At 47.2% G+C, this 25,116-nt stretch overlaps 1 protein-coding gene across 1 annotated transcript in view; it reads right to left on the reverse strand.

The window, feature by feature from the left end:
* Positions 1-16,451, reverse strand: part of LOC132389005 (zinc finger protein 420-like) — a 73,452-nt gene extending 57,001 nt beyond the window's left edge. The window contains exon 1 of the mRNA XM_059961424.1: positions 16,405-16,451. The gene's annotated coding sequence lies outside the window, so the exon portion shown is untranslated. The remainder of the gene's footprint in view (positions 1-16,404) is intronic.
* Positions 16,452-25,116: the final 8,665 nt, after the last annotated feature.

The following is a 25,116-nucleotide window of genomic DNA, read 5'->3' on the forward strand; positions in this document are numbered from 1 at the left end:
CAATATCTCTTGAAAACCAAGGCTCCCTGCACCAGTTACCTTTCAGCATACGAACTCTACACTCCCAAAAATGTCTCTTCTGAAGGCCTCCCGCTTACCAAGTACTCCTTTGCCAGAAAACGGCCTATCCCAAACCACACTTGTCAGGTCCTTTTGACACCATCAAAACTGACCTTTTATCCCCTCTGTTCTGTTCCCCTAACTAACGAATCCCCTATCACCCGTTTGACTTTCCTCTGCCAGGTAATCCCTCCATCCCCAACAGTTTCTAAAGCGGCCCACCTGGCTGTTGTGTGGGATGGCAACAAGAGTACTCTGCGATGGCTATTTAACTTCATTCCCCTTCATGTCTCTCACCTAGTTTCCTGTCTCCTGCACCTTAGGTGTAACTCACCTCTCTTCATGTCATATCTATCACCCCCACCAACTGCTGGATGATCCACAATTCATCCGTTTTCAGCTCCAACTCCTCAAAGTGCAGCTGGGTGCACATCTTGTAGGTGAGGGTGTCAGGGACACTGGAGTTCTCCCCACCAATGTCCCCTCTAATTTGTAATCACCAGTGTGCACAGAAATCTTGTACTGTGCATTCTTTTACCCAGTGACGACATGTGCACTGCGAATTTTATATAGAGAGGTATTCATTTTAACAGCCAGCAAATCACTGTCTGTAAGAACTGTGATCTCCTCTGGGCTCGATTCAGTTCATCTGCCCTCTCACACCATGTCACAGGCTGTAAAGGGTAATGAAGGATTTTCTCTCCAGTGCTTTTGCACTTTGTCCATAAGTGGTTTGCTTGCTAAATTATGCTTTAAAAAGTCAGATTTCCAAATAGCACTCCAATTCTTCCCTCTTGTAAACTCTCCAACAACTTTTGCATCACCACAATACACACAGGTATCACCAGTTTCTGTATTGTACATAAATATTTCCCCTGAAGTCTCCCCCAATGACTGATGGTGGTGAACTCAGTGAATGAAATCCCAATGAATATGAAGGGAAGGGCAGTAGTCTGTCTCACTGGAGTCTGGCACATTTGATGTGAAAGCTACTTGTTGCCCAGGGCAAAGGTGTTTGATATCATTATCTTCCAGAGAGAATGGGACAAAACATGTCGTCACGGGTAGAAAAGTCCAGAACAAGAGGAGGTGGAACAAGCAACACACACAAAATGCTGGAGGAACTCAGCAGGCCGGGCAGCATCTACGGAAAAGAGTACTAATGCTGAGTTCCTCCGGCATTTTGTGTGTGTTGCTTGGAATTCCAGCATCTGCAGATTTTCTCTTGTTAGTGATTGGAGGTAGAACAAAGGTGATTTTCTCAACTGCTGATGTAAAAGATTTTGTTCCCTTTCTCCGAGTTCCTAATCCTTGCATTTAGATAGCTGGAGCTCAGCTCTGTCTGAGAGATCCATCGGTTCCCATTCCCTCATCAGCCGGGAGCTCCCCGGGGCCCGTGTACGGATCGTGAGGCTGAGAGAGAGGGAAGAGAGCAGGACTGTTCCGGGATTGCGGACTGTGATGTCCGGATTTCACAGGAATCGTTCTGAAGTCGGTGTTTCAGAGAAAAACACGGAGAATCACTCTTACCTCCACCCGACATTTTCAAACCTTCACTGTACTATGCGCATGCGTGACACTCGGGGACGTCCTCAGCCTGACGCCTGCGCATTTCATCGGTGCCTCAACGACGGCGAAATTTTTAACTCATGGCCCTATGGGTAATCACGGTGCCATTAAATATTTGTGCAGTTACCGGTTCAAGGTCCATACCTTATTTTTTTCGAGTGTATCGAAAAATTTGCAGCTGTTTTAACGCAGAAAGCGGCTCCCATAAGCAATATACTCAATATCAACGAGTATCTAATGCCAAAGTAAAATGCAGTTATAAAACACAGGAGATTCTGCAGTTGCTTGGAATACAGAGACGCACACATACAAAATGCTGGAGGAACTCTGCAGTTCAAGCAGCAACTAAGCAGCGGAGTACACAGGCTAGGCATGCTGAAAGGGCTCGGTGTAAACGTTGTCTTTTTATTCCTCTTCACATTTGCTGTCTGTTGATTTCCACCAGTATTTTGCAGAAATTAACCACCTTTTTTTTCGATCAACCAGTTTCCAAATGCTTCTAATCTTTCTTTTGTAGCCAAATCCAGCTGGTCTGATTCCTCCTCCTCGTAAACTCTGGACCCCATCTCTCTTTGCAGCCCCAAAGCCTGACTCAATCTGGCAACTCTCTGGTTTTTGACTGTGCACCATCGAAGATTCACTCGCGAGTCTGCTGTCAGACTTTAGAGGTGCATTGTGTTACGAGACCGCAGGTTCGTTTACTGTGAGTGTCACGTTGAGTGCCTGAGTGAGGCGGGTCAGTGACGTGAAACACATAGGGGGAGGGAGGGAGGGAGAGGAGAGATGTGGAGGAAAGGGGGGAGGGAATGTCAAAACCACAGTGAGCTCATCGTCTTATTCAGACTGGAGAAAATCATGCGGGTGTATAAGATGATGAGAGGCATTGGTCGTGGGGATAGCCAGAGGCTTTTTCCCAGGCTGAAACGGCTAACACGAGGGGGAATAGGTTTAAACTGCTTGGAAGTAGGTACAGAGGAGATATCAGAGCTAAGGTTTTTTTTAAGCAAACAGTGGTGTGTGTGTGTGTGGAATGCACTGTCAGCAAAGGTGGTAGAGGCGGATACAATAGGGTCTTTTAAGAGACTCTGAGATAGGTACATGGAGCTTAGGAAAATAGATTTCTATGATTCTGTGAAATTCAAAGGAAATCTCCTATTCCACGGAGTGGTGACTAGTTGCAACCTGACACCTCAGGGAGTGTGAGAGGGGAACGGCAGGGGTAGATTTTGATATCCGGATATGGAACAGAAACATGGGCAGGAACCAGATGGGCCGACTGGACTTTGTAGCGTCCATAGTGAGTGCAGTGGAGACAGTAAGTACCTGAAACACGGGATTTGATACAAAACTGATTTATCTTTCACAGATCCACAATATTAAACACCAGTCTAGTTTAAGGCTAACATCAGCCTTACAGACTCCTCCAAGGCTCAGTGACCAGGGTTCAGTCCTGGGTGCGATGAGCAGCCGCAAAAACTGCAGAATTTGACAGTAACAGTCCCTCGTGAACCTGCAGCTGCCTTCAGTTACTGTGATGGTTAAACATTTAACACAGATATGATTTGAACTTCCTCCCTGATGTAGGAGGGTTCATACCGAAGATGTAGGGGAGAAGGAAAACAAAAAGATAATAAAGTTGTGTGCACCGTTAGGGATAAGCAGAGAGGAAGAGGTGGAGAGTTTCTGAAATGCATTTATTTTAATGCTAGGAGCATTGTAAGAAAGGTGGATGAGGTTAGAGCATGGATTGATACCTGGAAATATGATGTTGTAGCTATTAGTGAAACATGTTTGCAGAAGGGGTGTGATTGGCAACTAAATATTCCTAGATTTCGTTGCTTCAGGTGTGATAGAATCGGAGGGGCAAGAGGGGAAGGCGTTGCATTGCTTGTCCAAGAAAATATCAGGGCGGTGTTTTCACTGGATAGATTAGAGGGCTCGTCCAGGGGGACTATTTGGTTGGAATTAAGGAATGGGAAAGGTGTAACACTTATAGGGGTGTATTATAGACCACCTAATGGGGAGCGAAAATTGGATGAGCAAATTTGTAAGGAGATAGTAGTTATTTGTAGTAAGCACAAGGTTGTGACTGTGGCAGATTTTAATTTTCCACACATAGACTGGGAAGCCCATTCTGTAAAACGGCTGCATGGTTTTGAGTTTGTAAAATGTGTGCAGGATAGTTGTTTGCAGCAATACATAGAGATACCAACTAGAGAAGTGGCAGTGTTGGATCTCCTGCTGGGAATGAGATAGCTCAGGTGACGGAGGTATGTGTTGGGGACCACATAGTGTCCAGTGATCACAATACCATTTGTTCCAAAATAATTATGGAGAAGGATAGGACTGAAACCAGGGTTAAGATTTTTGATTGGAGAAAGGCTAACTTTCAGGAGATGCAAAAAGATTTAGGAGTGGATTGGGACAATTTGTTAATGGGAAGGATATAATAGAGAAATGGAGGTCATTTAAAGGTGAATTTTTGAGGGTACAGAATCTTTATGTTCCTATTAGGTTGAAAGGAAAGGTTAAAAGTTCAAGAGGGCCATGGTTTTCAAGGGATATTAGAAACTTGGTTTGGAAAATGAGAGAGATCTATAATAAATATAGGCAGCATGGAGCAATTGTGGTGCTCGGGGAATATAAAGAATGTAAAAAGAATCTAATATAAAGAATGTAAAAATGTAAAAATAAATTAGAAAAGCTAAAAGAGGATATGAGGCTGCTTTGGCAAGTAAGGTGAAAATGAATCCAGAGGGTTTCTACAGTTAAGTTAATAGCAAAAGGATAATGGGGGATAAAATTGGTCCCTGAGAGAATCAGAGTGGACAGCTATGTGTGTAGCCAAAAGGAGTGGGGGAGGTTTTGAAAATTTTATTTTCATCAGTATTCACTTAGGAGAATTACATTGAATTGTGTAAGGTAAGGGAAACAAGTAGGGTAGTTATGGAAACTAAGATGATTAACGAAGAGGAAGTACTAAAGCTTTTAAAGAATATAAAAGTGGACAAGTCTCCGGTCCTGATAGGATATTTCCTAGAACCTTGAGGGAAGTTAGTGTAGAAATAGCAGGGACTCTGACAAAAATATTCCTAATGTCATTTGAAAGGGGGATGGTGCCAGAGAATTGGCGTATTGTTGTTCTATTGTTTAAAAAGGTATCTCAGAGTAAACCTAGCAATGATGGGCCTGTAAGTTTGACATCAGTGGTGGGTAAATTAATGGAAAATATTCTTAGATATGGTATATATAACTATCTGATTAGACAGGGTCTGTTTAGGAACAGTCAACATGGATTTGTGTGTGGAAGGTCATGTTTGATAAAACATATTGAACTTTTTAAAGTGGTTACTAGGAAAGTTGACAAGGATAAAGCAGTGGATGTTGTCTATATGGACTTCAGTAAGGCCTTTGACATGATTCCACATGGAAGGTTAGTTAGGAAGGTTCAATTGTTAGGTATTAATTTTGAAGTAGTAAAATGGATTTATCAGTGGCTAGATGGGAGAGTAATGGTGGATAACTGTTTGTCCGGTTAGAGGCCGGTGACTAGTGGTGTGCCTCTGGGATCTGTACTGGGTCTAATGTTGTTTGTTATATACATTAATGATCTGGATGATGGGGCGGTAAATTGGATTAGAAAGTATGCAGATGATACTAAGATAGGTGGCGTTGTGGATAATGAAGCAGGTTTTTAAAGCTTGCAGAGAGAATTAAGCCAGTTAGAAGAGTGGACAGAAAGATGTCAGATGGAGGTTAATGCTGATGTGTGAGGTGCAACATTTTGGTAGGTCTAATCAAAATAGGACATACATAGTAAACAGTAAGACATTGCAGAATGCAGTAGAACAGAGTGATCTGTGGGGCATAGATAATAGAATGATGGTGAATAGTCCCCTGAAGGTGGAATCTCATGTGGATAGGGTTGTGAAGGAAGATTTTGGTATGCTGGCCTTTATAAATCAGAGCATTGAGTATGCAGTTGGGATGTAATGTTAAAAATATACAAGGCATTGTTCAAGCCGAATTCAGAGTACTGTGTACAGTTCTGTTCACCGAATTATAGGAAAGGTGTCAATATAATAGAGTACAGAGAAAATTTACCAGAATGTTACGTGGGTTGCAGCACCTAAGTTACAGAGAAAGGTTGAACAAGTTAGGTCTTTATTCTTTGGAGCATAGAAGTTTGAGTGGGGACTTGATAGAGGTATTTAAAAATATGACGGAGATAGATGAAGTTGATGCGGATAGACTTTTTCCATTGAGAGTCGGGGAGATTCAAACAAGAGGACATGATTTGAGAGTTAGGGGGCAAAAGTTTAGAGGTAACACAAGTGGGAACTTCTTTACTCAGAGAGTGGTAGCTGTGTAGAGGAGCTTCCAGTAGAAGTGGTAGAAGCAGGTTCGATATTTTTTAAAAAATGGATAGATACATGGACGGGAAAGGAATGGAGGGTTATGGGCTGAGTGCAGGTCGGTGGGATTAGGTGAGAGTAAGCTTTCAGCACGGACTAGAAGGGCCGAGATGGCCTGTTTCCGTGCTGTAATTATTATATGGTTATATAATAACCATCCAGAAATTATATTACAGGATGAACAAGCAGGACTAACTCCCTCAATAGATATAACCATTCCCAACACCCACATCTCCCTCGACCAATGGAGCACCTCACAACAGGTATTGTTTCTGTCATCAGTCAGACAACCCAATTATTTTCTGTCAATCAGCTTCAAAATGTTCCTATTTTGTTATTTGTTTCCACTTCCTGCTGCTGATTCCCTTCTCATAATACGTTCTTACCCCAACCATCTTCCAGAGCCACAAACTCTACCCTGTGCAGACCTGCCTCTGGCTTCTGACCATGATTCTTTGAAAATCCAACTGATGGTTTCCGATTCTAATTCCAGTCTTTAAACGACACTTGTGTGTTCAACTATCCTTTGTTAGTAGGAAAAATGACCCATAAAATGGAAATGAGTCGTGATTATTGAGGTTAACTACCAATGTCATTCTTCCTCATCCAGAGATCTGAGGGGCGAAGAACATCTCAGACAGAACTGCAGTCAGCTCAACTTCTTCAGTCCACAGAGAATTCAAGGGAAACCTCTTCACCCACAGAGTGGTGACTATTTGGAACCCATCACCACAGGGAGAGTGAGAGGTGAATAACAGGGGGTGATTTAAAAGGACTGTCGTGGAATTGAATCTCAGCAAAGTCCAGGCGGCCTGAGTTGACTCTCTATTGTGCACTACGTGTGTTATAATTTCACTAAGTACCAGAGACAGAGTTTAAAATAGAACTGATTTATTTGTCACAGATGCAGAATATTAAACTCCAGTCCTATTAAAGGTGAATGTGCAGCAGAAGAAACTCCTCCCACGCCCATTGACCAGGGTGCAGAACTGGGTGTGGTGAGCAGCAGCAATGATTGCAGAGTTCAGCACCAACAGTCAGTCTCGAAATTGCATTCAGCAACGGTGATGGACACACATCCAGTGAACGGTCTCTCCAGTGTGAACTCAATGATGCACATTTGGTTGATTTGACTGAGAGAATCTCTTCCCAAAGTCCGAGCAGGTGTCCAGAGTCTCCCTGGTGTGAACTGAGTAGTGTGCTCGCAGGTGGGATGACTGAGTGAATCCTTTTCCACAGACTGAGCAGGTGAATGGCCTCTCCCCAGTGTGAACTCGCTGATGTGCTCGCAGGTGGGATGACTGAGTGAATCCTTTTCCCACATTCTGAGCAGGTGAACGGCCTCTCACCAGTGTGTACTAACTGATGTCTCAGTAGGTGAGAGGACAACGCGAATCCCTTCCCACACAATGAGCAGGTGAACGGCCTCTCTCCAGTGTGAACTTGCTGATGTGCTTGTAGGTGGGATGACTGAGTGAATCCCTTCCCACAGTCCGAGCAGGTGAACGGCTTCTCACCAGTGTGAACTCGCTGATGTGCTCGCAGGTGGGATGACTGAGTGAATCCTTTCCCACAGTCCGAGCAGGTGAATGGCCTCTCCCCAGTGTGAACTTGCTGATGAATCTCCAGTTGAGATGACGAAGTGAATCTTTTCCCACAGTCCGAGCAGGTGAACGGCCTCTCCCCAGTGTGAACTCGCTGATGTGCTTGTAGGTGGGATGACTGAGTGAATCCTTTTCCACAGTCCGAGCAGGTGAACGGCCTCTCACCAGTGTGAACTCGCTGATGTACTTTAAGTTGAGATGACAAAGTGAATCTTTTCCCACATTCTGAGCAGGTGAACGGCCTCTCTCCAGTGTGAACTCGCTGATGTGCTTGTAGGTGGGATGACTGAGTGAATCCCTTCCCACATTCTGAGCAGGTGAACGGCTTCTCACCAGTGTGAACTCGCTGATGTGCTCGCAGGTAGGATGACTGAGTGAATCCTTTCCCACAGTCCGAGCAGGTGAATGGCCTCTCCCCAGTGTGAACTCGCTGATATGCTTGTAGGTGGGATGACTGAGTGAATCCTTTCCCACAGTCTGAGCAGGTGAATGGCCTCTCCCCAGTGTGAACTCGCTGATGTGCTTGTAGGTGGGATGACTGAGTGAATCCTTTCCCACAGTCTGAGCAGGTGAATGGCCTCTCCCCAGTGTGAACTTGCTGATGAATCTCCAGTTGAGATGACTGGGTGAATCCCTTCCCACAGTCCGAGCAGGAGAATGGCTTCTCCCCAGTGTGAACTCGCTGATGTACCTTAAGTTTATATGATGAAGTGAATCCCTTCCCACAGTCAGAGCAGGTGAATGGCCTCTCACCAGTGTGTACTAACTGATGTCTCAGTAGGTGAGATGACAACGCAAATTCCTTCCCACAGTCTAAGCAGGAGAATGGCTTCTCCCCAGTGTGAACTCGCTGATGTACCTTAAGTTTATATGACAAAGTGAATCCTTTCCCACAGTCTGAGCAGGTGAACGGCCTCTCCCCAGTGTGAACTGACCAGTGTGCTTGTAGGGTAGCAAACTGTGTGAATGCCTTCCCACAGACTGAGCAGGTGAATGGCCTCTCCCCAGTGTGAACTCGCTGATGTGCTTGTAGGTGGGATGACTGAGTGAATCCTTTTCCACAGTCTGAGCAGGTGAATGGCCTCTCCCCAGTGTGAACTCGCTGATGTGCTTGTAGGTGGGATGACTGAGTGAATCCTTTTCCACAGTCCGAGCAGGTGAATGGCCTCTCACCAGTGTGAACTTGCTGATGTGCTTGTAGGTGGGATGACTGAGTGAATCCTTTTCCACAGTCCGAGCAGGTGAATGGCCTCTCCCCAGTGTGAACTCGCTGATGTACCTTAAGTTGAGATGACGAAGTGAATCTTTTCCCACAGTCCGAGCAGGTGAACGGCCTCTCCCCAGTGTGAACTCGCTGATGTGCTTGTAGGTGGGATGACTGAGTGAATCCTTTTCCACAGTCCGAGCAGGTGAACGGCCTCTCACCAGTGTGAACTCGCTGATGTACTTTAAGTTGAGATGACAAAGTGAATCTTTTCCCACATTCTGAGCAGGTGAACGGCCTCTCTCCAGTGTGAACTCGCTGATGTGCTTGTAGGTGGGATGACTGAGTGAATCCCTTCCCACATTCTGAGCAGGTGAACGGCTTCTCACCAGTGTGAACTCGCTGATGTGCTCGCAGGTAGGATGACTGAGTGAATCCTTTCCCACAGTCCGAGCAGGTGAATGGCCTCTCCCCAGTGTGAACTCGCTGATATGCTTGTAGGTGGGATGACTGAGTGAATCCTTTCCCACAGTCTGAGCAGGTGAATGGCCTCTCCCCAGTGTGAACTCGCTGATGTGCTTGTAGGTGGGATGACTGAGTGAATCCTTTCCCACAGTCTGAGCAGGTGAATGGCCTCTCCCCAGTGTGAACTTGCTGATGAATCTCCAGTTGAGATGACTGGGTGAATCCCTTCCCACAGTCCGAGCAGGAGAATGGCTTCTCCCCAGTGTGAACTCGCTGATGTACCTTAAGTTTATATGATGAAGTGAATCCCTTCCCACAGTCAGAGCAGGTGAATGGCCTCTCACCAGTGTGTACTAACTGATGTCTCAGTAGGTGAGATGACAACGCAAATTCCTTCCCACAGTCTAAGCAGGAGAATGGCTTCTCCCCAGTGTGAACTCGCTGATGTACCTTAAGTTTATATGACAAAGTGAATCCTTTCCCACAGTCTGAGCAGGTGAACGGCCTCTCCCCAGTGTGAACTGACCAGTGTGCTTGTAGGGTAGCAAACTGTGTGAATGCCTTCCCACAGACTGAGCAGGTGAATGGCCTCTCCCCAGTGTGAACTCGCTGATGTGCTTGTAGGTGGGATGACTGAGTGAATCCTTTTCCACAGTCTGAGCAGGTGAATGGCCTCTCCCCAGTGTGAACTCGCTGATGTGCTTGTAGGTGGGATGACTGAGTGAATCCTTTTCCACAGTCTGAGCAGGTGAATGGCCTCTCCCCAGTGTGAACTCGCTGATGTACCTTAAGTTGAGATGACGAAGTGAATCTTTTCCCACAGTCCGAGCAGGTGAACGGCCTCTCACCAGTGTGTACTAACTGATGTCTCAGTAGGTGGGAAGACAACGCCAATCCCTTCCCACAGTCTGAGCAGGTGAACAGCCTCTCCCCAGAGTGAATTCGCTGATGTAGCTTAAGATTAGATGACAAAGTGAATCCTTTCCCACAGTCAGAGCAGGTGAATGGCCTCTCACCCGTGTGAACTGACTGATGACTCAGTAGGTGAGCTGACGTGAATCCCTTCACACAGTCTGAGCAGGTGAATGGCCGCACCCCGGTGTGAACTCGCTGGTGAGCCATCATGAGCCATGATGACTGAGCAGATAAATGGATTCCCCCCGTGTAAATTGACAGTATGTCAGTCGGTCAGATGATCGATGAATCTCTCCCACAGTCTGAATAGGAATAATGATCGAGTGAATCACTCCCCACAGTCTGAGTAGGAATGATGATCGAGTGAATCCCTTGTTCCACTTCTTAAATATCTGGACATAGACAACAAAACAGCGTGTTGTGTTTGACCTCCCTGTAGATAATTTCCTTGTTGTTTTTAACCTGAAAAAGATTTATAGTACATCAATGGGTGAAGGACAATATGTCAGACGAGATTACTTGAGGTGTCAAGGTGTGATCTGGCATCACACTGTTACAGTGAGGTTCAACCCAAGTTGGAGAGAGAAGTCATCTTCCAGCTGGGCACAGTGCAGGTATCTGGAATGACCATCAAACTCTCTGATGATCTTTCTGTGTCTATAAGAATGGGGCATTTCTGCCGTCGCCAATCTGTGACCTGGCTCAGTTTGACTCTCTCCATTGGTATTATTCTCTGTTCCCACTGAGCTGCAAGAGTGCCTGTCCGCAAAGTAACTGAACACTCTCACACAAATACCCTTTGTTGACGTGCAGCTGGGATTTTCTTTTATCTACTGTCAATGTAAAGTGCCACTGTTTTGAAGCCATGTAAACGTTTCCTGCCCAGATCAATGTTTGGTCCGCACAGCTGTTCAAAGGAATTAAATGAATAATCATATTATTTCAGGTTCTTGTCACTGTCATAGAAAAGCACAACACAGAATCAGGCCCTTTGGCCCATCTGGTTTGTGTTGAACTACTTAAACTGTCTTCTCCTGTACCCCTGCCATCCAGGTACCTATACACCCCTCTTAGAAGTTGAAACTGAGCTCGCATGGACCAGCTGGGTTTTCTGCTCATTCCACACCCGGATGACCTTCAGTGGAAGAAGTTTCCCCTCATGTTCCCCTTAACATTTCACCTTTCACCCTTAACCCATGGCCTCTGGTTGTAGTCCCACCCAATCTCAGTGAAAAAAGCCAGCTTGCATTTACCCCAACTATAACCCTCATGATTTTGGTATGCCTCCGTCAAATCTCCCCTCAATCTTCTACATTCCAAGGAATTCCAATTTTGGGGGATATTAACATGCGAGAGGATTGGAAAAATCAGGTCAGCACTGGATCTCAAGAGAGAGAATTTGTAGAATGTCTATGAGATGGCTTTATTAGAACAGGTTGTTGTTGAGCCCACTCGGGGATCAGCTGTACTGGATTGGGTATTATGTGATGAAACAGAGGTAATTAGAGAGATGGAAGTGAAGGAACCCTTGGGAGGCAGTGATCACAACATGACTGAGTTCCTGTGAAATTTGAGAAAGAGAAGCTGAAATCCGATGTGTCGGTATTTCAGTGGAGTAAAGGAAATTACAGTGGCATGAGAGAGGAACTGGCCAAGGTTGACTGGAAAGGGACACTAGCAGGAAGGACGGCAGAGCAGCAGTGGCTGGAGTTCATGTGAGAAGTGAGGAAGGTACAGGACAGATATATTCCAAAGAGGAAGAAATTTTCAAATGGAAAAAGGATGCAACTGTGGCTGACAAGAGAAGTCAAAGCCAAAGTAAAAGCAGAGGGCATAGAAGGAAGCAAAAATTAGTGGGAAGACAGAGGATTGTGAAGTTTTTAAAAGCTTACAGAAGGAAACTAAGAAGGTCATTAAGAGGAAAAAGATGAACTACGAAAGGAAGCTAGCAAACAATATCAAAGAGGATACTAAAAGCTTTCTCAAGTATATAAAGAGTAAAAGACAGGTGTGAGTAGATATAGGACTAATAAAAATGATGCTGGAGAAATTGTAATGGGAGATAAGGAGATGGCGGAGGAACTGAACTAGTATTATGCATCAGTCTTCACTGAGGAAGACATCAGCAATATACCAGACATTCAAGAGTGTCAGGGAAGAGAAATGTGCGCAGTCACAATTCCGACAGAGGAAGTACTCAGGAAGCTGAATAGTCTATGGGTAGATAGATCTCCTGGACCAGATGGAATGCACCCTCGTGTTCTGAAGCGGAGGCATTAGCAATGATCTTTCAAATGTCAATAGACTCTGGCATGGTTCCAGAGGACTGGAAGACTGCAAATGTCACACTGCTACTTAAGAAAGGGGCAAGGAAGCAAAAAGGAAATTATAGACCTGTTATCTTGACAGCGGTGGTTGGGAAGTTGTTGGAGTCCATTGTCAAGGATGAGGTTAAGGAGAACCTGGAGGCATATGGCAATAGGCTGAACTCAGCATGGTTTCCTTAAAGGAAAATCCTGCCTGACAAACCTAGTGCAAATTTTTGAGGATATCACAAGTAGGCTAGACAAGGGAGATGCAGTGGATGTTGTGTATTTGGATTTTCAGAAGGCCTTTGACAAGGTGCCACACGAGGCTGCTAAACAAGATAAGAGTCCATGGAATTACAGTAAAGTTACATACATGGATAGAGCGTTGGTTGATTGGCGGGAAACAGAGAGTGGGAATAAAGGAATCCCCATTTAGTCCTGACGAAGGGTCTCGGCCTGAAACGTCGACAGTACTTCTCCTTATAGATGCTGCTTGGCCTGCTGTGTTCCACCAGCATTTTGTGTGTGTTGTTTTATAAAGGCATCCCATGCTGGTTGGCTGCCAGTTATCTGTGGTGTTCCACAGGGGTCCGTGTTGGGGCCGCTTCTTTTTATGTTGTATATCAACGATTTGGATTATGGAATAGATGGCTTTGTGGCAAAGTTTGCTGATGATACAAAGATAGGTGGAGGGGCCCGTCGTGCTGAGGAAACAGAGAGTCTGCAGGGAGACTTGGATAGATTGGGGGAATGGGCAAAGAAGTGGCAATTGAATTACAATGTCGGAAAGTGTATGGTCATGCACTTCGGTAGAAGAAATAAACGGGCAGTCTGCTATTTGAATGGGGAGAGAATTCAAAGTTCTGAAATGCAATGGGACTTGGGAGTCCTCGTGCAGGATACCCTTAAGGTTAACCTCCATATTGAGTCGGTGGTGAAGAAGGCGAATGCAATATTGGCATTCATTTCTAGAGGAATAGAGTATAGCAGCAGGGATGTGATGTTGAGGCTCTGTAAGGCACTGGTAAGACGTCACTTGGAATACTGTGTGCAGTTTTGGGCTCCTTATTTATGAAAGGATGTGCTGACATTGGAGAGGGTTCAGAGAAGATTCACTAGAATGATTCTGGGAATGAGAGGGTTAACATATGAGGAATGTTTGACCGCTCTTGGACTGTACTCATTGGAGTTTAGAAGAATGCATTTAGAAGAATAGAAATATTTTGAATGCTGAAAGGCATGGACAGAGTGGATGTGGCAAAGTTGTTTCCCATGGTGGGCAAGTCCAGTACAAGAGGACATGACTTGAGGATTGCAGGGCACCCATTCAGAACGGAGATGCAAAAAAAAATTTTTAGCCAGAGGGTGGTGAATCTATGGAATTTGTTGCCACGGGCGGCAGTGGAGGCCGGGTCATCGGGTGTATTTGCATTGTATTTATAGTGCAGGTCAAGTCGTTGGGTGTATTTAAGGCAGAGATTGATAGGTATCTGAGTAGTCAGGGCATCAAAGGTTATGGTGAGACAGTGGGGGAATGGGAGTCGAGGGGAGATTGGATCAGCTCATGTTGAAATGGCGGAGCAGACTCAATGGGCTGAATGGTCGACTGCTGCTCCTTTGTCTTATGGTGATTCCTGTGTATGTACCCTGGAAGCCTCAAGAAATGATCATGATCATAAATCAGGCCCCAGATAGAAAAAAAAACCAGCACAGTTTGTTCAGTGTGTCCACAGTTCTACAAAAATGTTCAACACGACCCTGCAAGATTTATTCGGTCTCTCCTGCATGATTCTCTCAGCTGATGAAGGGCAGAAATGGAAGACAGAATTGAGATCCAAACCTATCAGGAGTTACAGGTGGGAAACCATAATGAGAATGAACAGACAGACCAGATTATTCAAGCCTTGGAAAGTGCTCTCCAGCAACCTGTAAACATCACTAAAGTACCTGAATGCAAACCTGAGCCTGGGGAATCGGGACCAGACTATTGAGAGTGATTTGTGGCCTGCTACGGCACCTTCGCAGGAGACCAAGCCTTTAATGATGGGAATCTGTCCCCCCAGTTCAATGCCCTACTGCTCCAATGCTTACCAACTAAGTTAGCTAACATGATTAAAACAAATAATATGGCCTGGCCTGGGAATGACCAAAATCGAATGCGACGAGCTTTGACATATCATTAGGACCCAACTTTCGAATCCCGATCAACCCCGAAGGGAACTAATATTAAAGGTGAATATGCTCAGCGGGAAGGACGCGAGCGGGCTATATCTGAGGAACAGAAATGGGAGCAAAAACTGGCCATGGAGCAGGTGGGGACAACAACCCGTTTAGAAACTGACAAGAAGATGCTTCCAACCATGAGTTCCAACCCTCAGGAAGAGCCCAATGTAATATTGCAAGTTGCTGGAAATCCAGTTCCATTTATGATTGATATGAGGGCAACCACAACCACTCTCGATCAGGAAATAGTATCGGAAAAGGGATTCCAGCTATCAGACGCTACAATCACTCTGTCTGGGTTCGAAGGCACGGAACGTACGTATTCACGTACCCAGCCACTGCAGGTGGAATTCCAGGATAACCAGTGTGAGGTTTCATTTACAGTCACCACCAGTCGGGGGTGTAATCTCGTAGGGAGAGACGTGCTCTGTCCGTTGGAAGTCAAGATTCTATGCACAGACAAAGCTGCCTGGTTTAGAGAGTATGGAGTATGATCAGAGATTAAGGGAGCTAGGGCTTTACTCTCTGGAGAGGAGGAAGATAGAAGGAGACATGATAGAGGTATAGAAGATATTAAGAGGAATAGATAGACTGGACAGTAAGAGGCTTCCGAGGGGCACCACAGCTCAATAAAAGAGGTTGTGGCTTTTAGGTAAGGGGTGGGAGTTTCAAGGGGGATATTAGAGGAAGGTTTTTCACTCAGAGAGTGGTTGGTGCGTGGAATGCACTGCCTGAGTCAGTGGTGGGTGCAGATACACTAGTGAAATTTAAGAGAATACTAGACAGGTATATGGAGGAATTTAAGGTGGAGGGTGATATGGGAGGCAGGGTTTGAGGGTCAGCACAACATTGTTCTATGTACTTCTGGTTGGGTGGCGATGATCACAGGTTTACGTAAATCGAAGGTCGGTTGCAGTTGGAAAGGGCCAGGACTGAGCCAGACGGCTGCATAGTCTGGGCCAGGAGTATAGGTTCAGATAGTTCTGGTCCCCCAACCTGTGAGAGTGGATGTCAGTGATGTGCATCTGTTTACGTGTATGGGTGTGGAGTAAATAGTGGGGAAGGTTATGGGTCTACTGGCGGGGTGGAGGGAGGTCTGACCCAGGAGGATGGGTCCTAGGGCAGATTATGTTGTAAGCAAGGGAGGATCTCGTCTGGGAACAGCTCGATGGTGGGAAGCAGATGGTGATGACGAGAGGCTGTTTATTGGAGTCAAGGCCCATGCCTCCTGGAGCTCCCCAGGGTGACACCCATTGCTACTTGTCATCGATGTCAATAATCTGGTTGAGAATGTACAGGGTATGGGTAGAGAGTTTGCAGCAAGTAATTGTAAACAATTACTTCTTTTTGCAAGATAGTAAATATGAACAACCCCCTTTCTCTCTCCACACTCAGAACGGACCAAAAGCTACTTCAGAAGATGAAAGTTCTTCAAATGAGCAAACACTGAGGGAATGTGAGTGACTTTAAAGAGCTGGGACACTGACAGTACATTACCAGACCTGGAGCGATTGCAACTGGGTCTGATAGACATAACTGACAGCTCTGGGCACATTCAGTCTCACCTCAACTATTCCCTACCTTCCTTTGTACAGGTATGTAAAGTCTAATGGACCAGTGTTTGAGTAAGTGAGACTCACCAAACTTTCTCCTGACTGAATCACTGGAATCTCCGAGTCAGATGGGTCCTCTCCAGTTGATGCTCTCAGTCCTCGGGCTGGTTCACTTGTTGCTGTTCCCTCATCTTCAGTTGTGGTTTGCTTCCAGTTGTGGGTTTTTCTTCAAATAAATCTCTCACAGCAGGTCTAACTTTAACATGGAAGATAATGAATCACGTTATCAATACAAAGGAGAACAAAACACTTCTTTTCACTGAAACCTAAACATTGAAGACAAATGTAATGATCTCAGTGAACAAATCGGTAACTGTCCCTGACACGTCACAGAACCTGATACGGGATAGGAAGGAGTCATCGTTCAGTCATGGTCAGATATAAGATGCAGGAACAGATTTAGGGGATTCGATTCATCGAGTCTGCTCCACCACTCAACCATGACTGAGATTTATTCCAACACCATATTCCTGCCTTCCTCCTGTAACCCTGAAGCTTCTTAGCAATCATGAATATAGTAATCTCTGCCATAAATATACCCAAATGACAGCCTCAACCAACCTCTGTGGCAACAAATTCCACAGATCAGCCATCTTTTGGCTGAAGAAATTTTTCTCATCTCAGTTTTAAAGGGAAGCATCTTTATTCTAAGACAGTACTGTCAGATCACAGACTCTCTGTCTAATGGAAACATCCACTCCATGTCAAGTCAAGTCAACTTTTTATGTCATTTCGACCATAACTGCTGGTACAGTACATAGTAAAAATGAGACGACGTTTTTCAGGACCATGGTGTTAATTTCAAAAACTAGACTGAACTACGAAATAAAAAAACACAGAGAATGCTACACTAGACTACAGACCGACACTGGACAGCATAAAATGCACAAAAACAGTATTGGCCTTACAATAAATAATAAACAGGTCAGTAGAGCAAGGTGTCAGTCCAGGCTTCGGGTATTGAGGAGTCTGAAAGCTTGTGGGGAGAAACTGTTATATAGTCTCGTCGTAAGAGCCTGAATGCTTCGGAGCCTTTTCCCAGATGGCAGGAGGGAGAAGACATTGTATGACGGGTGCATGGTGTCCTTCATAATGCTGCTTCCTTTGCGGATGCAGCGTGTAGTGTAAATGTCCGTGATGGCGGGAAGAGAGACCCTGATGATCTTCTCAGCTGACCTCACCATCCGCTGCAGGGTTTTGCGATCCGAGACGGTGCAATTTCCGAACCAAGCAGTGATGCAGCTGCTCAGAATGCTCTCAATACAACCCCTGTAGAATGTGATGAGGATGTGGGTGGGGGGGGGGGGGGTGGGGGGAGATGGACTCTACTCAGCCTTCGCAAAAAGCAGAAACACTGCTGGGCTTTCTTTGCTATAGAGCTGGTGTTGAGGGACCAGGTGAGATTCTCTGTCAGGTGAACACCAAGAAACTTGGTGCTCTTTACGATCTCTACCGAGGAGCAGAGTGAGCAGCAGTGGACTGAGCACAGCCCTGGGGATTGCCCTCCCGATCCGGACTGACTGAGGTCTCCCAGTCAGGAAGTCTAGGATCCAGTTGCAGAGGGAGGTGTTCAGGCCCAGTAGGCTCAGCTTTCCAATCAGTTTCTGAGTGATGATTGTGTTGAATGCTGAACTAAAGTCTATGAACAACATCCGAACGTACATGTCTTTTCTTTGTCCAGGTGGGTTAGGGCCAGGTGGAGGGTGGTGGCAATGGCGTCATCTGTTGAGCGGTTGGGACGGTACACAAACTGCAGGGGGTCCAGTGAGGGGGGCAGCAGGGTCTTGATATGCCTCATGACGAGCCTCTCGAAGCACTTCATGATGATGGATGTAAGTGCAACGGGATGGTAGTCATTTAGGCAGGATACTGGAGACTTCTTCGGCATGGGGATGATGGTGGCAGCCTTGAAGCACGTTGGAATGGTGGCGCTGCTCGGGGAGATGTTGAAGATATCAGTGAGAACATCTGCTAGCTGGTCTGCACATCCTCTGAGCACTCTACCAGGGATGTTGTCTGGTCCAGCAGCCTTCCGTGGGTTGACCCTGCACAGTGTTCTTCTCACATCGGCCACGGAGAGACACAGCACCTGGTCATTCGCAGGAGGGGTGGACTTCCTCGCCGCCATGTCATTTTCTGCCTCAAACCAAGCGGATAAGTTATTCAGCGTGTTTGGGAGGGAGGCATCACCTGCACAGTCAGGTGATGTTGTCCTGTAATTGGTGATGTCCTGGATGCCCTTCCACATGCGCCGCGCATCACCGCTGTCCTGGAAGCAATTGTGGATTAGCTGGGCATGTGCACGCTTTGCCCCTCTTATGGCTCGGGACAGATTGGCCCTCGCTGTTGTTAGAGCCGCCATGTCACCTGCTCTGAAGGCGGAGTCGCGGGACCTCAGCAGCGCACGCACCTCTGCGGTCATTCCATGGCTTCTGATTGTCCCTGTCCACTGCACCCAGGTTTTTCAGCCTTTGGTAGGTTTACTTAACCACCCCCACCCCTTTCAGTCCATCGAGCACAGCCCCATAACCATCAAGTGCTCCTCATACATAAAGCCGATCAGTCCTGAGATTATTCATGTGAACCTTGTTAGCAACAACTGCACCGGACACATTCCCAAGTTTAAATCAGGAAATTTAAACCATTCCAGAGTGAATGTAATAAAAACAAACTGGAATCACCAGAATCGCTCAACAGGTAAGGAACTGCTGTGGGAAGAGCAACAAATTTAACGATTCAAGTTCACAACCTTTTATCAGAATGGATTCAGAATTTCTCATTTTTAGTGCAGATCTCCAGCAACTTGAGTTTCTGTTTGATTTCCACTGTCTAACAGACAGGTGACAGCGAGGAGGAACTTCAAAACACAGTTTGAACACTGAACTCCCTGAGTCTATTTCTACTGGTTCAAACACAGAACAGCCCATTTCCTCACAGCCTCTCCTTGCGAGGGATGGAATGGGCACTCATTCCCTCCTCAGACTGGCAGTTATTGCTTCCAAAGGAACTCCAGAAACAAACATCTGATCCCAGACCAGAAATACTCACTCAACACCTCATAAACCCGGGCAGCTTGATCCCCAGGTTTACTACCACTAATAACATTAGGATTGGATATTTCATTGCTTTTGGTGAAATCCAGGAGCTGTGACTGTGGTGATCCGTGGATTACCTGCTAATACAAAACTAAATTTATCTCACAAACAACCCTATGGCTTCTAAGCAAACAACGTTAATTTGCTTGATAATTATATTTTGTGATAATTAGTGAATGCAACCGTGCGATACTTTGTCATATTATTAAATTAAATATTATATGTTTTATTGCACGTTATATACTGAAATGCAGTGATTGGCTATAATCTTAATATATGTCTTAACTATCACTATATTTCTGTGGAGCTCTGGAATTCATATATATTTCATTCATCTTGGTTTAGTGTTTGACATTATAAAAAGCCATATTCTCATATGTGTGTGTGTGTGTGTGTGTGTGTGTGTGTGTGTGTGTGTGTGTGTGTGTGTGTGTGTGTGTGTGTGTGTGTGTGTGTGTGTGTGCGTGCGTGCGTGTATGTGTGTGTGTGCATGACACTCAATTTGTGTACCTGCTCGTTGCATATATGTTACGTGAATGGGGCAAGGAAGTTGTTCAGTACATGAAATGAGCAGGTACAAAAATTGGGTGTGACACACGAGGGGTGATTGATAAGTTCGTGGCTGAAGGTGGAAGAAGTCAATTTTACAAAACCTTTCCAGCATCTGCAGATTTCCTCATGTTTACAAATCCTAGCTATTTTCAATTATCTGAAACAGAAATACCACAAAAGTTATTAATTTCAAACTTTCTGCATAATCACTCAAAGAGTTGAACTACACGTGCAGGTACCGAGAGCTGTATAACTTCAGGCCTTCTAACTTAGGCCACGAACTTATCAATCACCCCTCGTACAGCTCCGGCAGCAAAAACTTGGCAATGCACCCCTGCTCCAGCCGCAGAGCGCAATGCAACCGGCCCAGATTCACACAATCTCGGGCTCAAATCCGACTCACCCCCGCTCGAATCGGAGAACCGCCAACAACAGATGCAGTGAGAAACGGCATGCGTTTAGCAGGAGGTTCTCCGCAGCGCCACCGGTGCCCGGAGGTCTGCATATAGTCGCCGGTGGCCGGTGGTCTGCACATAGTCGCCGGTGGCCGTTGGTCTGCACATAGTCCGGTGGCCGTAGGTCCGCACAGCGCCACCGGTGCCCGGAGGTCCATGCAGCGCCAGCAGTGGCCGGAGGCGGGAGGGACAACGGAGAGGTAAATCACAAACCCGACGAAGTCCGCAGATGCTGGAAATTCAGAACAACACAAACAAAATGCTGGCGGAACTCAGCAGGCCGGGCAGCATTTATAGGAAAGAATCAACAGTCGACGTTTCATGTTGAACCCTGCTTCAGGATTGAGATGGAATGGAGGAAAAATCTGAATAAAATCTGGGACGGCGTGAAATGTCTAGCTGGAAGGTGATAGGTGAAGCCAGGTAGGTGGGAAAGCTCAAGAGCAGAAGAAAATAGAGTCAAATAGGAGAGGAGAGCGGAGAATCGGAGAAAGGGATGGAGCAGTGGACCCAGAGAGAAGAGATAAGCAGGTGAGAGGACGTGAAAAGTCTGAGAAGGAGGGGTGAGAGTGAAATTTGTTCACAGGAAGGAGAAATTGATACTAATGCTATCAAGTTGGGGAAGGAGGTACCCAGACGGAATATGAGGTGCTGATCCTGGACCCTGAGGGTGGCCTCATCTTGGCACAAGAGGACACGATGGGTTGACATGCCGGAACTGGAACGGGCATCGGAATGAAAATGCTTGGACACCGGGAAGTCCTGCTCGGAGCGGAGAGTTCAACGGTTAATTTATTATCAATTCAGGTATCCATAAACAAATGCAAGTTTTTTTTTCTTCTCCAGAGAGCCACGAAAGAAAGAAAAAGCATGAAAGTCTTTCAGAGAAAAAAATCAAACTCTCACCTCATCCCCCACATCAAGAAGAACAGCATCCCAATCATCAACCCCCAAAAAACACCCCCACTCCGCACAACTGCGGAGGATCCGCCGTCACCAGTGTAGAGGCGGCCGCATCGGGAGCAGCGGACACAAAAGGCGACACCGGAAGATTCACAGGTGAAGTGTCGCCTCACCTGGAAGGATGTTTGGACAACGGAGAGCGTTCGGCCGTCCGGCCCTTTCTCTGTGACACCCCGAACTCCACATCAAATCCATCCAAACGAATCTGGGTGAACTTTAATGCCCAATAAATATAATTCCTCTCAGCGATCAGCTGTCTGAGTGATCCCCTGACTCTGAGAGGAAGGGGTATCTATGGCCCACACTGTCAGGGTGTTGAGTTTACCAGGAGACAAAGACTGCAGGGACGGGAGGTTTTCTGTTGACTAATACACTGTGTGTGGACCCCGCTGGCAATTCTGGTGTTGTGACCCGAATCGGGACAAACACCACGCTGCCCACTCCACCAACAACACGGCACAGCCGGACACGTAACAGGGGACTTTACATCCCACAACCCTGGATTCAGTGATGAAACCCGTGATTAATATTGTTGTCCCACTGAAAAGTCCATTAAGGTGCTTTTAAATGCTAGCGCACTCACACAGCTCCTCCCCGCGCGCGACTGACGTCACACATGGGTTCCCCAAAACCGGGATCTGCGTGGTCTTTCGGTTTCACGTCTGGGCTAATGATCACGTGACCAGCCCCTTCCCCATCGCTGTCAACAGAGGATTCAGGAGCTGCGCTATTCCCATTGGTGCGAAGCGATGTCAATCACAGGTTACAACCAGTCGCGGAGGCGGACAGGCCGAGTGGGCGTTACCCCGCTGAGTTCGTCTCCCGCTCAAGCGCCGACCGCCTCCTCAGAGCGGAGAAAACCTCAAAGGAAATGTCCGCTTTCTGATTTATTCCCATTTCCCTCCGAGGGAAGTTGGGGCGTTTGTGAAGCGTCTCCTGCGGCCGGAGCCTGATGTATCAGTGAGAGGTAGGAGGAGACCGCTCGGCCCGTCGGTTTGATGACGGTTCCCCTGGGAGGGATTTTATTGACAGGATGAAGATGGTGAGAGAGGCGGCGGACAAGATGTTTGTTCCGGTGGGGACAGGAGGGGCTCATCCGTGGAAACAGGATGTTCTGGGTAACCACCCAAGAGGAATCATCTCCATACTATCTCGTCCTTTCAGCGTTCGGGATCTTTCAATGAGATCCCCACACATTCCTCTGAATTGCGGCGAGTACAAGCCCAGACCCGGCAAACACTCATCATGTTAACCCCTTCATTCCCGGAATCATCCTGGTGAAAATACTCCAAATGCAGCTCGACTAGTGTCTTAGAAAGGCTCAGCATTATCTCCTTGCAGTTATATTCGATTCCCCTTGAAATAAACACTAACATTGCACTTGCCTTATTGACCATAGAAACAACCTGTAAATGAACCTTCTGGGTGTCATAAGGGGGGTGCTGGTAGTGGACACAAATTCAAGACACAGACACTGAGGTGCTAGGAACAGCGCTCGGGTTGTCAGGAAAGCAAAGGCAGAAACGACGCTGGACATTGACACACAAGCCCTGGACGAGACTAGGATTCAGGGCCGGGGCCAGGAGTCAGACAAGGAAAGCGGGACCAGGATAAGGAACTTGGTCCTCGGTGCCTGGACGAGAACTCCGAGCCAGAGACTGGACAGGGCCCGAGTGGTACCGACCTCACCCCGTGACCCACCGTCTCCCGAAGGAGAGAAACTGCTTTCCACCCTGATGCCCCGCACCAGGTCATCCAGGAAGGATTTCGCCTGCCGTCTGTCATTCCCGACACAGCATTCCACTTCCTCTTCCCCTTCCATCCGAGGATGACTCGCAGGGACTTCACCAGCCTCGGCATGCTAGGCCAGCGAAGCGAGGCTAGTTTAGGCGGATGCTTTGCTCCCTCAGAGGAGTGAATAAACTCTCTGATCTCCTCCACAGGTATCAATGGGGAGATCACAGGAGGGGTGAGGATGTCCATTGTCTCGCTATCACTAGAATCTCCCTCCGACCCATCACTGCAGACAGATCCCCCATCTTCCTCCTCGTGTGTTCTGGAAGGTGGCTGCCCCTGTAACCCACACTGCGTAGCGGGTACCTCCCTCATACCTTCCCGCTCCACCGTCACATCAGTCTTATCCACAGTTACGACGATGGACGGAAAATCCCCAGGGACTCCTGCAGGCCATTAGTTCATGGGGTCGGCATGCAGGTTATATCACCCACCCCAGGAAACAGGTATGAAGGGGACCGCAGCAGCTCTGGTCCAAGGGATTCACCGGCATACTGATGCTGACAGGGAGAGAGCTTGGTCTCCTCTCCGCTCATACTGTTTAATACACTTGCCTCCAGGGAGGCGCTTACTGCTAAGTCCTGGGTGGAGGGCACCAGGTCTGTTTTAGGTGTGCAACCAGGCCTAGCACTAGCTTCCTGCACAACCACACCACCTACCACAGGACTTGTGGCTACATCTGGGGATTCAGGGTTAGACACAAGCTCCACCGAGATTCCGACCCCTTCCTGGGACTTCCCCGCATCTGCATTCCCTGCCCTCCTGGGGGAACATTCCCTTCTCCTCTTCAAGCCGGTGCAGCACACAGGTGCGGGATTTGCTGATGGAGCGGTACTCTTCGCTTCCATCCCTCCGTCCAACTGTGCACTTCCCCGAGCCTCCCGCTCCGCTTCAGGGCAAAAGGGCGTGAGCTCTGTGGTCTCGGGGGCCGACTTCTTCATGTGTTTGGATTTCTTCCTCAGTTTCCTTCCCCGCACAGGCTCCACCCCGTCCCTCGCCTGAACCTCCCCGCACGTAGCCTCAGGATTACCCGACTGAACCATAAGGGCATGAGAAGGGACTGAAACAGACATAGGAATAGGGGCAGTGGTAGAGACAGGGTCAGGGGCAGGAGCAGAGACTGGAACAGACGTAGGAATAGGGACAGGGGTAGACAGAGGGTCAGGGGCAGGAGCAGGGGCCGGCACAGATGTAGGAGCAGGAATGGGATCAGGGGCAGAGGTAGCTGGGGCACTAGTTCCCGAAGTGGGCTCGCTGGGTTTTCGGGTGCTAGGACAGTCCCTCCGAAAATGCCCCACCCCGCACGCATGGCACCGTGTGCGCTCAGAGCTCCAATACACCTGATAATCTACCCCCTCGTGCCGGACAGTAAACCGGCCCTCAACTTCGTCCTCCCTCTCCAGATACATGAATACCTGTCGCCGGAAAGAGATTACGGGATGGAGAGTGCGTCTCTTAAAATTGTGCCTGATGGCAGTTATTTCTGACCTTACATGCCACAAGCGTGATCGTGCGGGAAGTAGGTCTTCGTTAGGGATGAAAGGCTTTAAGCTACCTCCACACCGTCCCATATACACTCCCCGTGTCAGACACAGAGCGAATCTACTTCAGTACCGTCCCAACACACACTCCTGGAGTCAGATACAGAGCGAACATCCCTCCACACTGTCACATCACACATTCCAGTAGGTCTGTCACAGAGAGAACCTCCCTCCAATCCTTCCATGGAGACTCCTGGGGACCGACACAGTGTGAATCTCCCTCCACAATGTCCCATCACACACTCCCGCGGTCAGACACAGAGTGAAGCTCCCTTCACACTGTCCCGTCACACATTCCCGGGGTGAGACACAGAGTGAATTTCCCTCCGCACTGTCCTA

The sequence above is a fragment of the Hypanus sabinus genome, unplaced genomic scaffold, assembly GCF_030144855.1.
Source record: "Hypanus sabinus isolate sHypSab1 unplaced genomic scaffold, sHypSab1.hap1 scaffold_458, whole genome shotgun sequence".
NCBI classification, from domain to species: domain Eukaryota; kingdom Metazoa; phylum Chordata; class Chondrichthyes; order Myliobatiformes; family Dasyatidae; genus Hypanus; species Hypanus sabinus.